Genomic DNA, 13,829 nt, shown 5'->3' with positions numbered 1-13,829 from the left:
AACAAAAAGTTTCTCCTCCTGGGTATCTATGGAAACTGAGGGGAAAAAAAAAAATCTAAATTTCCATCTCCATCAGAAGAAATGAGTCAGAATTCTCATTCAAGTACCAGAGCACTGTCAGACAAGATAAAATACAAGATTTAAGTAAGACCCGAAGTCTTATAATACCCAAAATGTCCATATTAAAATCACTTGTCATACCAGGGACCTCAAACTGAATGAGGAAAGACAACAGATGCCAATGTGATAATACAGGTGTTAGAAGTATCTGAACAAGGATTTTAAAGCAGTCAATAAAAAAAAATGTTTCAACAATTTAAAATATGTCTAGAACCAATGAAGAAAAAGTTTTATGGAAGGAGTAGACAGTTTCAAAGAAATTGAAGATATGAAAAACAAATGGAAATTTTAGAAATAAAAAAAAAATACAGCCACTAAAATATTACTAAGACGATGGACTCAACAGCCACTTGAAAGAAAAAAAAGAAATCAGTGAATTTGAATATAAAACAGTAGAAATTACACAGTCTGAACTACAGAGCCTGAAAGTGTTAGGGACATGTGAGAGTATCATAAAAATTTTAAAAATATAATACTCATCTCATTGGAGTCCCAGAAAGACAGAAGAAAAGGGAACAGAATTCTGAGTCTTCTCAAACTGCTCTAACAAAATATCGTAGATTGAGTAGCTTTAGCAAGAGACATTTACTTCTCACAGTCCTGGAGAATGTAAGTCCAAGATCAAAGTGCTATCAGATTTGATTCTTGGTTAGGGCTCTCTTCCTGGCTTGCAGTGGTCCACCTTCTCACTGTATCCTCACATGACAGAGTGAACTCTGGCCTCTCTTCCTATTCTGATATGTTAAAAAAAAAAGAAGAAGAAGAAGAAGATAGCAGGAGGAGAAGAATGAAGGGGGGGAATCGGTGCGGGAGACAAACCATGGGAGACTATGGACTCTGAAAAACAAACTGAGGGTTCTAGAGGGGAGGCGGGTGGGGGGATGGGTTAGCCTGGTGATGGGTATTAAAGAGGGCACGTTCTGCTTGGAGCACTGGGTGTTATACGCAAACAATGAATCATGGAACACTACATCAAAAACTAATGATGTAAGGTATGGTGATTAACATAACATAATAAAAAAATAGTAAAAAAAAAGAAAAGAAAAAAAGAACACTGATCCCACCATTGTGCTCTACCCTAATGACCTCATCTAAACCTCATTGACTCTCAAAGACCCTATGTTCAAATACAATCACATTAGGAGTTAGGACTTCAACATCTGAATTTTGGGAGGGCACAAACATTCAGTTCATAACAGAGTTGGAAACGTATTCAATAAAAAATGCCTAAAAAATTCTTCAAGTTTTGCAAAAAATAAACAAAACACAAATCTACAGAATAAGCTGATAAACCATACACAGGACAAACTGAAAAATTCATGTCAAGACACATCACAAACTCCTAAAAACTGAAAGCAAAGAAAAAATGTTGACAGTAATAAGAGAAATGGCACATTATCTATAGGGGAGAAACAATTTGAATGAGAATGGATTTTCTATCAGAAACCACAGAGGCAGAAAGAAATGGCATAACACTTTGAGTGCTGAAGAAGAAAATAATCAACCCAAGATTCCATATTCAGTGCAAACATATCCTCAGGAATGAAGAGGCAATCAAAACATTCTCAGATGAAGGAAAACTATGAGACTTTATAACCAGCCAACTTACTTTTAATGAATGGCTAAAGAAAATTTTCTGAACAGAAAGCAAATGAAAAAAGGAGTCTTGAAACATCCAGAAAGGATAGTGAATGGTAAAAGCAGAACTATGGGTAACACAGTATGCTTTCCTTCTCCCCTTGAGTTTTCTATATTATGTTTGATGGTTGAAACAAAAAGTTTAACACTATCTAATGTGATTCTCAGTGTATACAGAGGAAATATTTAAGACAATTTTACTTTAAATGTGAGAGAATAAAGGAATATAGTGGTAGATAATAAGGTTTTTGCACTTCATTAGAACTGGTAAAATGGATTCACCAACCAACTTTGACAAATTATGTATGTATAATGTGTACTAGGCAAATTAATGGCCCCCAGAGAAAACCATGTTATAATTCTTGGAACCAGAATAATTTATTTCATACAGAAAAAGGAAATTAAAGTTGCAGATAGAACTAAGTTTGCTCATCAACTCATCTTAATATTGTAATATTATCCAGGGTTATCAGGTAGGTCCAATGTAATCAGGACACTCAAAGTGGAAGAGGAAGGTAGAAGAGTGAGGTCAGAGTGATGTAATATTAAAAAGCTCAACACACAGTGGTGCCTGGGTGGCTCAGCCAGTTGAGCATCCAACTCTTGGTTTCAGCTCAGGTCATGATTTCAGGGTCATGGGACTGAGTCCCATGTCAGACTCTGTGCTCAGCAGGGAGTCTGATGGGAATTCTTTCCATCTCACTCTGTCCCTCTCCCCAGTAATAAATAAATCTTTTAAAAAATGCTCAACACATAGTTGGTTTTGAAGGTAGAGGAAAATGTTTATGAGCCAAAAAATCTGGGTGCATCTAAAACCTGGAAAAAATCATTGAAACAGATTCTTCCCTAAGCCTCCAGAAGGGAATAGCTATGGTGTGCTGATACCTTGACTTTAGTCCAGTGAACCTGTAACAGACCTTTCATCTTCAGGATTCTAAGATAAAAATTTGTGTTTTAGTTTGTGGAAATTTTTTAAGGAAGCAATAAAAAAAACTTATACATAATGGAATACCAAGATTTGTCACTAAAAATGTTATTCAAAGAGATACATTGAAAAACTTGAAGTGTAATCTATAGAAATGCAGAAAAGATAGACAATGAAAACCAGAGAAAACAAACAGAAGACAAAGAATAAAATGGCAGATTTAATCCTTATCAATAATTGCATTAAATGTAAATGTTCTAAATATATCAAATAAAAAACCTTAATGGGATGGATAAAAAACATCATGACCTTACTATATGCTCAGGAACTCAATTCAAATATAATGATATAGGCAGGCTAAAAGTAAACAAATGGAAAAAGATATACTATACAATCAGAAGAATACAGTAGTAGCTAAACTAGTATCTGATAATGTAGACTTCAGAGCAAAAGAGAGAGGCATACTGTATAATGACATAAAGGTAAATTGACCAGGAAGACATAACAATCCAAAATGGGATGTAACTGAAAAGTAGACAAATCCACAATTATTGTCGGTCATTTAAATACCCACCCTACAGTGATGAGAATAATCAAAGAAAGTATTAATACATGCAAAGGTATACCATGTTTATGAATTGAAACCCTTGAGATACAAAATGCCAACTGTCTCCAAATTTTATATATATACATATACATTATATATATGTATATATACATATGTATGTATATAAATTTTTTTCACAACTCATTTTATAGTCATAGTAACCAAGACTGTGATATCAATAGATAGAATTAAGCATTGATCAAAGCAACAGAATAGAGAACCCAGATAAAGACCCACAGAACTCATTTTTCTATAAGGATACAAAAAGCAACTCAGTGGAGGATAGATTTTTAAACAACTGGTGCTTGAGCAACTGGATATTTATAAGCAAAAACACACCCTCAACCTAAAGCTCATACCTTAATGCAAAAATTCTCAAAATGAATATTTAAATATGAAATAAAAATTATTAAAAAACCTTAACTCAGGAAAAAGTCTCTAAGACAAAACTTGAAGAATTCTTAATCATGACATCAAAAGCATGGTACAAAAGAAGTCAATAATTTGGTCTTAAAAGCTTTCTGTTGGAAAGTCCATGTAAAAAGCATTTAAAAAAAGAAAGGTATAAACTGGAATAAAATATTTGCAAACCATATACTGAAAAAAGAACTAGTACCTACAATATATAAAGAACTCTCAAAACTCAACAGCAAACAACCACCATACACACACAATTAGGAAATGGGCAAAATATGTAGAGACATTTCACTGAAGAGGACATATGAACGACCAACAAGCACATGAAAAGATGATCAGTCTCATTGGATATTCAGAAAATGCAAATTGGAGCTGTGATGAAATGTTTCTTTGTACCTATTAGGACAGTTAAACAAAAACAATGACAATACCAAATACTAGAAAGGATGCAGTGAAATTGGGTCTCTCATACATTGTCAGTGTGAATGTAAAATATGATAACTCTCAAATAGTTTGACAATTTCTTATAAAATTAAATATACCTCTACAATACAGCCAGCAATTGAACTCCTGGGGCATTTATCCTGGAAAAAATGAAACATCCACACAAATCTTACAAATGACTATTCATAACAGCTTTATTTTAATAGCCTCAAACTGGAAACAACCAAAATATCCCTCAATAGGTGAATAGATACATCCCAGGAATACATTAGTATTCCTTAAATACTAATCAGTGATAAAAATAAACTGATACAGCAACTTAGATCTCAAGGGCATTATGTTAGGAGAAAAAAAATATCCAGATGACAGATATTATATGACTCCATTTATAAAAAATTATACAGACGGAAAACAGATTAGTGTTTGCCAGGGTTATGCAAGGTTAAACATGGGAGGGATGGATGAAAGAGACTAGACAGGGATAGCACAAGGCATGATGGAATAGTTCTGTATCTGGACTGCAGTGATGGTTATACAATCTACACATACGATAAAATGAAAAATATGTACACATTGTATCAGTGTCAAATTCCTGGTCTTTATATTGTGCTCCAATTATATAACATGTAACTATCGGAGGAAACTCAGTGAAGGGTATATGTGATACCTATACTATTTTCAATAGGCTGTTAAACCTATCTTTTTTTAATTAAGCAGTTTAAAAAATCTGTGTTAAAAAATGAGTTGTATTTAATCAAAACTACAACCCAATTTAAACTTGGACAAAAAATTTGAACAGATGCTTCACAAAAGAAAATACATGAGCGGCCAAAAAGCACAAAGATGATACTTTTCATCATTAGTCACTGGGGAAATAAAATTTAAAACCACAATTAGATACTACAATATATACTGTAGAATGGTTGAAATTAAAGACTGACAATAAGTGTTGGTAAGTATATGAAGCAACTCAAACTTGCTTACCCTGGGAATGTAAAATGCTACAATCACATTGGAAAACAGGTAGCTATTTCTTAAAAATTTAAACATGGTACCAAAATATGGAAAGAGCCCAGATATCCACTGACAGATGAATGGATAAAGAAGATGTGATTTTACATACATATACACACACACACACACACACACACACACAATGGAATATCACTCAGTCATCAAAAAATGAAATCTTGCCATTTGCAACTATGTGGCTGGAACTAGAGTGTATTATGCTAAGCAAAGTAAGTCCATCAGGGAAAGACAAATACCATATGATTTCACTCATATGTGGAATTTAAGAAACAAAACAGATGAACATAGGGGAGGGGAAGTAAAATAAGACAAAAACAGAGTGGGCAAAACATAAGAGACTCTTAACTATAGGAAATAACCTGAGGGTTGCTGGAGAGGAGGTGGGGGGAATGGGGTAACAGGGTGATGGGCATTAAGGACGGCACTTGAAGTAATGAGCACTGGGTGTTGTATGTAACTGATGAATCACTAAATTCTACCTCTGAAACTAATAATACAATATATGTTAATTAAATTGTATTTAAATAAAAAGTTAAAAATAAAAGCCACCCTGAAAAAAAATTTAAACATGGTACATTAAAATCTAAATGTGGACAAACTTTAAATATATATAGAATATGGATTATATCTATATACATATATAGATATATGTTCTATGTATAAATTGCCACAAGACACCGAAAGCATAAATTATCACGAATAGGCATGACAAATGTATCACATCAGAAGTAAAGAAACAACAGAGCAGGAAAATGTATTTGCAACATACAACAGAGGATTAGCTTTGCCTCCATAAAAGAATTTGAAAAACAGGTAGAAAAATAAATTGCATGTTGAAATGCGTTTCCTAAGAGGAAATTAGTATAGGAAAAGGTGTTCAAACTGTTAAGGTATAAGGATTGTGCAAGTTAACATTAAGCACTGATATCTTATTTCACAACCACTGGAATGGAAAAGAAAATGAAATATCTGAGACTGTCAAGTTGTTATGGATGGAAACCTCCATGAGGTACTGTTAAAAATGTCTATGACCACTTTTGAAAATGAAATCACAGTTTCTAGTAAGGTTGAAATTTGCTCACCCAATTGCCAAAAAAATCTGTTAGGTATGTAACATGAAGAGAATCTTACACTTATGTAGCAGATTACAAATAAAAAGATGTTTACTACAACATTATTTGTCATAGGGTATACTGTACCATATTTTTCCCATTAATAGGGAATTTTGATATATGGTAAAATACATTTGGATGAATTAATTAGACCAATAGGCATCAGTGTAGTTTTTAAAAGAATACTGAATTTAAAAAGCAAGTTGCAGAAATTATCTAGTCTAGAAAGCAATTTCAGCAGCACATATACTAAAATTGGAATTATACAGAGAAGATTAGCATGGACCCTGTGAAAGGATGACAGAATTATCTAGCATGGCATCATTTCTATATTTATGGATAGTGAAATTATAATACATCCTGAAAGAATACACATGAGATTTTTTTATAGTGATTGTCCCTAGGAAAGGAAGGAAAGACTAGAGAGTGAAATAACCTTTAAAGAGCAATGGCTCCTTTCCTATCTCCCTATTTACTACCAAACAACCCATTCCATTCCTCTCTGCCTCACATGACTGGCTCCTTGTGCCCTCAAGTATTCTTTGGCTTTTCCATTTACCAAATCTTACCATACTTGGATGATACCCCACCAATTATACGTGAGGTAAAGCAGAGTACAGAGCAAATAACATGCAAACAAAAATCACTTGTTGGAATCCTCTCCTGAGATCGTAGAGATCATGTTGCCTAGTGTGCTTCAGATTGTGTTCTGAGAAGCCCTGGAGTTCCTGAGAGAAGCTTCACTGGGCAAGGAAAGGCTTGGCAGCTAGGACTTAGCACCCACCACCTCAGATTCAAGCACAGCAGTTCCGACTTTATCTGCTTTATAACTGGGTCAGTGCTCTTAAAAAGGAGAACAAAAACCACTGAGTTTAGGCAACAACTTTATTTTTTTATAAGAACATAATAAAGTCATTTTCTAGCAAGATCACATAACTTTTCTATGTTTAAATGATTTGATGTTTACAGAATTCTCGGTTAAGGAAGGTATGTGGGAGACTTTGGTTACTAACATCTACCTCATCATATCATATAAACAGGAGGATGCTTTTTCAAGTGTCAAGTCAAAATGAAATGATAATTATATTTCATTTACTAATACAGCAATTCTGGTATAAATTCAGGGAAAAAGGAGAAGGTAGAGTATGCTCCATCAAATTTTGCAGTGTGCATCACACCCTGCTCTTTCACCAAGGAAAATCAGAGTCATCATCAACTTGTATAAGCAGAATTCTTTGATTCATTTAACCTAGTGATAGCCCTCTAAATAAGTATTATGTGTTAAAGAAAGTGAAATGGGGTGTGAGCTTCTGGAAAGCAACTGTTGACTCTAACATGATGTTGCCAAAGGAAGAACTAGATCATCAAGCTTTCCATCCCTGCCCATTTCATTAGCTAGGTAATCTCTAATGGAAGTCATTCATGAAGCTAATAAGTTCTCTTCAAGTAAATCACTAAAAAAAGGGAATTATATTAGGCACCAAAGTTCATGAGGAAGAAAATTCACAACAAAACAACTCTGATCTTTGCTCCAGGCTCTGCTTAATGGTCCAGAAAACTAATATTCATTAATTTTCACAAAAGATGTCATATGGCTAGAGCTATAATATTCAAATAATATTCAATTACATTTTTTTCTAATGAGTGAAAGCCTCTTTTAATCACTTTGAAACCAGTTACCATGAAATGCATTATTTTATTCTTGTAATCTCTTCACTGTGAGTCTTCAAAACATGGACAGCAATTTCACTTCTCAGGAAATACACTGAAAACACAGAGGTTGATTTTGCATTCAGATTTCATTCAACCTAACAAACAGAATAATGACATTTTTTCCTACCCCTCCTGGTATAGAATTTTGTAAAGTACTGTTTGTCTCTTGCAGAATTTCCCAGATTCAGAATTATCTATTAATATTTCTACTTCAAACAGAAGACCTGCAACCATACTTACAGAGGATGTTTAGAATAGACCTCTTCTTGACTGCTAATGCCTAAGGAAGATGGTGCAGCCACAAAGCAGAGGGACTCTGATAGCGAATGTTTTTCACAATCTGAACAGATTTGGCAGGAGGAGAAGGATTATTCACCCATAATATCTCCATCCACACCCCTGCAATTTACAATCCACACTCTTTCATGATTCTACCTCTTATCAAGGAGTGCCTGTACACACAGAGCTAATGGTGTATGGATTATTCTGAAGATTAAAAACAAAATTATTTCTATTAGTCAGAAAATATAGTTTGTAAAAATTTTGCCTCCGCTAACAAGGAACTTGATATTTTTCTCTATCAGTTCTGTAAACCTTTACTGGAGGCTGAGACAGCCACACATGGAAAAGATTTCTAACCTTAGGAAACATCTGTCAACCCAGGGGTGCAAAAGATAGAAAAAGTGGGTGGGGTATCCCCATAAACAGGTGGAGAGGACAGGAATCACACTCTAGGTAAATGAACTGGAAGCCTGCACCCATATTCCAGGTTCTCTTATTCCGTATATCAGATTTCCTCCCAGCCGAATGTATAAAAGCAAACCACCCCAGTATCGAACAGCCACATGGAATGCTCCCTCTTCTGAATTTGCTGAGGAGTGCCTCTGTCTACAGAGTTGCTTGAATCTGTAGTATTCCCCGTAGCAGACTCATTCTCCTGTAATCACTAAGTTAACCTCTGGAGAAAAATCCAGTTGACTGTGTATTTTTACCTCTTTAACCTACTGCTGCTAGTTTTCAGTCAAAATAATAGAAATGGAGAGAAAACATCAAGTTACAACTAAGTGAAAGACAAGTCCCTTTCCTTTGATTACGATAATTCTTACCGAGTTTTGGAGGTAAATCTACATTCTGTGGTGAGGTGGGGGAGGAAATGTGGTATAATTTGAGACTTGATATCAAATCTACTACATACTGGATAATTTTTTCTTCACCTACATTGAGATTTTAAGTTAAAGGGTTTACTCAAATATATTTATGGTAGAAATAACAGAAAAACTATTGTCAAACCGTTATCTTCAAAAATTTGCTACAGAACCAAAAACAAAACATGCCTGAAAAACTCTCTCTGAAGCGTGTTTTACTGTTTTACAAGGTGTGGTATCACACAGTGACAGAAACCATCATTTTTTTCTTTTGCTTGTACCAGTTCTCAGTAACTTTGTATTAAAAATTCCCTCAAGACTCAAATCTTCTAATGAGAAGTCTCATTTCAAATGATGCTTTGCTCTTTTTATATAATCCTAGAATGAAAATAAAGAGGGCTTAAGATATGATCTAATATAGTCTCATGTTTCCTTAAAAGTAGACAGCAAAACCATCTGAAAGTAATGGGCATAATGCTATTTAATATAAAAGTTTGAGAGAAAATTACTTCCCGTACGTGTTGTATATCACTCGAATACCTTTTAAACTAATAGCTTCATTCTCATTCTGTAGGAAAGCAGCGTCATTGAAAGCCAATTCTCCTCCAGTTCTCAGTTGGGTTCCAAAGTTGGATTAATACCATAAATTTTAAAGACTGCCTTATTTTACTGCCTCTCTGCAGATTGTGAGCTCCTTCAAAAAATGGGAAACAGGTGATCATCTTTATAACCAATTCTACATTTTTAACTCCATGTCTGGTACATACTTATATATATCAAGCAATACAAGTGTGTCAGACACTAGGTTAAACTGGCTTGGAAAGGTTTATACTGATAGTTGAATGATTATCATTTAAAATACAAGTTCTCTTTTGTTATAACCTTTCCCCTACCCTTGTAACAGGTAGTCCTTATTTTCAGTCTTATTCTGTTCAATTACTGGTATTTTTAAAAATAAAAATAAAAAAATCAGGGGCACCTGGGTGGCTCAGTAGGTTAAGCATCCAACTCTTGATTTTAGCTCAGATCATGATCTCAGGGTTGTGGGATGGTGACCCACATTGGGCTCCGTGCTTAAGCGGGAATTCTGCTTGAGATTCTGCCCCTACCCCCACTCATTCTCTCTCTCTCTCTCTCTCTCTCTCTCTCTCTCTCTCTCCCCCCCCCTCCTTCTCTCTATAAAACAAATAAATCTTTGAAAAAAAATCAGAAAAATCAGACCATGACTTAGGCATTTAATTGTGATATGGGAAATATTTAAAATAAAACAATCAAAAATATTAGTCACACTTTTCTTTTTATGCCAATGAAAATAGGTATTTTAGTGATATATTGGCTAATTTTCTGATATTTTTCAAAAAATATATTTAATTTCAACATGGTCAATTGATGTCTACTGTATACTAACCTGTGAGCTACTTTGGAGAATTTTTCCAGGAATGCAACATCCTTCTAAAAGTATCTTTCATTATATAGTATAGGAACATATATGAGCGAAAAAAAAAAATCAAGGAGAGTGCTTTTTCTGTCTCTTCTGTCTTGCCTAACTGCTACCGTTAGGACCACCCTTGATTCAACTTGCACTGCTGTCTAATGGCTATTAAACACATGTTGGGGAATATCATCAAAAAGACATGAATGAGCCTGAACTGGGAGCTGGACCAGGGCATTTGGAGGCTCCTCACCCTCTTCCCTGTCCTTAGAATGTGGGTTCCACTTACCTTTCCTGCTCCCAGAGGCTGCTCCAAGGTCATAACCTTGAGATGGTGATGTGGTGTTAAAAACACCTGCACAGTATACATGATGGAGCAAAGTTTTAGGGTCTCTTTATAAACTTTTAAGAATAGGAGGGTGGATGTGGGGATCCATTTGCCTTGCTGCCACACAAGACAAGCCTCATATGGAAGTTCCCTTTGCTTATTCAAACTCCCACCTACCAACCTGGAATGGCCTGCCTGTTTCTTTAGTCTCTACCTGCCCTGAGTACAGGGGCCAATTACAGATTGGGAAAGCTCCCAAGAGGGATGCAAACCACCAATACGCAAGCTAATTTGACATTCTGGCCAGCCTAACACTGAGTCATATAGAAGTCATCTATAAAATGTCTATTCAGAGGATGGATGGAAGAAAGGAATGACTTAAAAAAAGAAATTTGTTGGGTAAAAAAATATGAAGCCTATAAAACAGAAAGGATTAGCTTTATTTGAAAGGCTAAAGGATGACTTCTCTGCTAAAATTAAAGAAAATAAGAGAAAAAGAATGTGTGTGACATGATGTTTACATGCTACTTTTATTCTAAGCAAGTCCATCACAAGCCATTCTGTTAAGCTTTCAAATCTTCAATACTTCTGCAGCAAATCTGAAAATATTTGTACTTGATGTATTTTTTAAGGGTTAGAAGAATTTAGGTGGTCCTTAGGGGTACTTCAAGTTCTTGTTTTAATATTTATTCACTTCCAGATGACTGGAAGACCAATAATTCATTTTTATAAGAAAGGAAATTATCAACTCTGACAAATCCAAATTCTAGGTTTCAGATCCTGCTCTCTATATATCATCTCCTAATACTATAAACATGAATCTCAGAGGTCTTATAATTCTTTCTCATTTCAAGTGAAGGCAAATGCTTCTGAAATGGATTCACTACATTACTTATATCTGCTGAGTCAAGGTATCTGAAAATACTGCTATATCAACAAATAGAATTATTATAGCTCATTACAACTACACCATGAAGGATGACTCTAGTACCTACTGCAGTCATTGCATTTAAAAACAAAGTATCTACTTGGTGACCATCTATACTTGGGTGAGCTCCAGGCATCTCCAATTCAGTAAATTTAAAAACAGAACTAACCTATTGTTCTGCTAATCTTACTCCCACAATCTCTTTGTGTAAAGGATGGTAATGGCTTCCATCCAGTCATGAAGTCAAAGCCTTGAAGTCATCCTCAACTTTCTATTCCATTCATTCCATTCATTCCATTCACCCCCAAATTCAGCTGGTCACTAAATTTGGTTGAACCATCTCCTAAACCCCTCTCACACTCACAGTCTTCCAACCCAGTTCTATCACTGCCATAGTTCAGATTTTCATGATTTCTGAAACAGTATGATTTTCCTGCCTCTGGATTTTCATCACAAACCAGAAGTGTCGTAGAGGGTGTTGTTTGATTTCAAGCTTTCCATTCCTTATCCATGTGAGGGCTTTATAATACAACATTAAACTTCTGTTTAAAAATGAATTGGCCAAAACATGTATCTCTTCTCCCTTTTGTCACTTAAGTGACAAAGATTAAAACATATAAAAACTTCAGAATCGAGGAAGCTACACGAAAGAACCTGAAGTGTCAATTTATTCTGAAGAACACTTCACAAATTCCAGATGATAAAGTGATGGGGGCAGGGGTGGGGAGGCAGCAAGGAATATAAGGAGCTGAGAAAGGAGCTGAAAGAAAGAGAATGATTTACTATCTGAATACAGTATTTGGACCCCTAGATCCTATTCACCACCATGCACAGTCAAGCTGTCACTGCCTCAGGAAGGAGACCCAAGGTTTGTTCTCATGAGAAATCTGAGAGGTATGGACCCCAAAACTCCAGGAAAATGGTGAGAATGAGATAAAAATAACAAAGTTAAATAAAATCCTATATATGAACTATTGAACTATCAGACCCCTTGTTCAATTTACTTCTAGAGCCACAAAAGCAGGCAAATGCCTCCTCAAAACTATTTAATTTAAGTGTTGTGAAATATAGGTGAGAAAATTTTCTTAGGAATCAGAACATGAAGAAAAGGGCAATGCAAAGATAAATTTAGAGACCAGTCCTGGATGTCCACTCTCAAGTTAAAACAATTCCACAGAGAAGAACAAAGAAATCTGTGGAAAATTAATAAACTCAAGAACTTTAGGGGGAAAAAAAGTTACTACAGACAAAAACATCTCCAAATATGAATATGCTCCCTCCCCCCACCAAAAAAAAGTTTAAAAAAAAGTGACTGTTGTATGGATTCTTCTCAGAAAGTTATTGACCTCCACAATTACAAAGAGCTATTCCAAAGAGAGAGAGAGAGAGAATCCAGGCAGCATATAAAAACAATAAAGGGAATTCCCAGGATGGTTGCCAATGGAAATCCCAGGAAGAGTGATGAAGCAGGAATCCCAAGCAATGAACCCAGGAGCAATAATACTGATAGTTTTCTGATAGGTATAATGGTGCATCATGTAGGGAAGAAATGATTGGGGCATGGAAATTTAAGCAAATGAATGAACAAAGCAATTGATAATTCTAGATAAAATAAAAGATGTTCAAGTAAATACATTTAATAGAAGGATTCTCTTGGGTTTATAGTAAACTATATTCATATCATGGTAAACATAAATGAGAACCATTTTAATAAAAATGTGAAATATACAGCAATGGGAGGGTGAGTAGAGGAGAAATATGTTGAAGAGTTTAACGCATATCAACCATAAAATCCACTAGATAGTTACTAATATTGAGAACGAAGGGACAGCATTTTAAGCCATTATTCTGATATATGGAAGCCAAGATACTTTTGAGAGGTTGCTGTGAAATAAAGTTCTTAAAAGTAAGGTCTATTCTAATTCCATTAAATGTCTTTTAGATCATGGGTTAAAACAATACATTCTTGAGCTCCATATTTTTGGAGA

At 34.9% G+C, this 13,829-nt stretch overlaps 1 protein-coding gene and 1 non-coding gene across 4 annotated transcripts in view; one reads left to right on the top strand and one right to left on the bottom strand.

Moving 5' to 3' along the window:
- UNC13C (unc-13 homolog C) overlaps positions 1–13,829 on the bottom strand; it is a 651,156-nt gene that overhangs the window by 509,021 nt on the left and 128,306 nt on the right. The gene's annotated exons all lie outside the window — the stretch shown is intronic.
- On the top strand, positions 6,524–6,626 carry LOC112833511 (U6 spliceosomal RNA). The gene has a single exon (XR_003210663.1). It is a non-coding gene; the product is annotated as a U6 spliceosomal RNA (small nuclear RNA).

This window comes from Callorhinus ursinus, unplaced genomic scaffold (genome assembly GCF_003265705.2).
Source record: "Callorhinus ursinus isolate GAN/ISIS: 27379988/994484 unplaced genomic scaffold, GSC_fseal_2.0 scaffold25, whole genome shotgun sequence".
Taxonomy (NCBI): Eukaryota; Metazoa; Chordata; class Mammalia; order Carnivora; family Otariidae; genus Callorhinus; species Callorhinus ursinus.
This window is presented reverse-complemented; position numbering and strand designations above follow the sequence as displayed.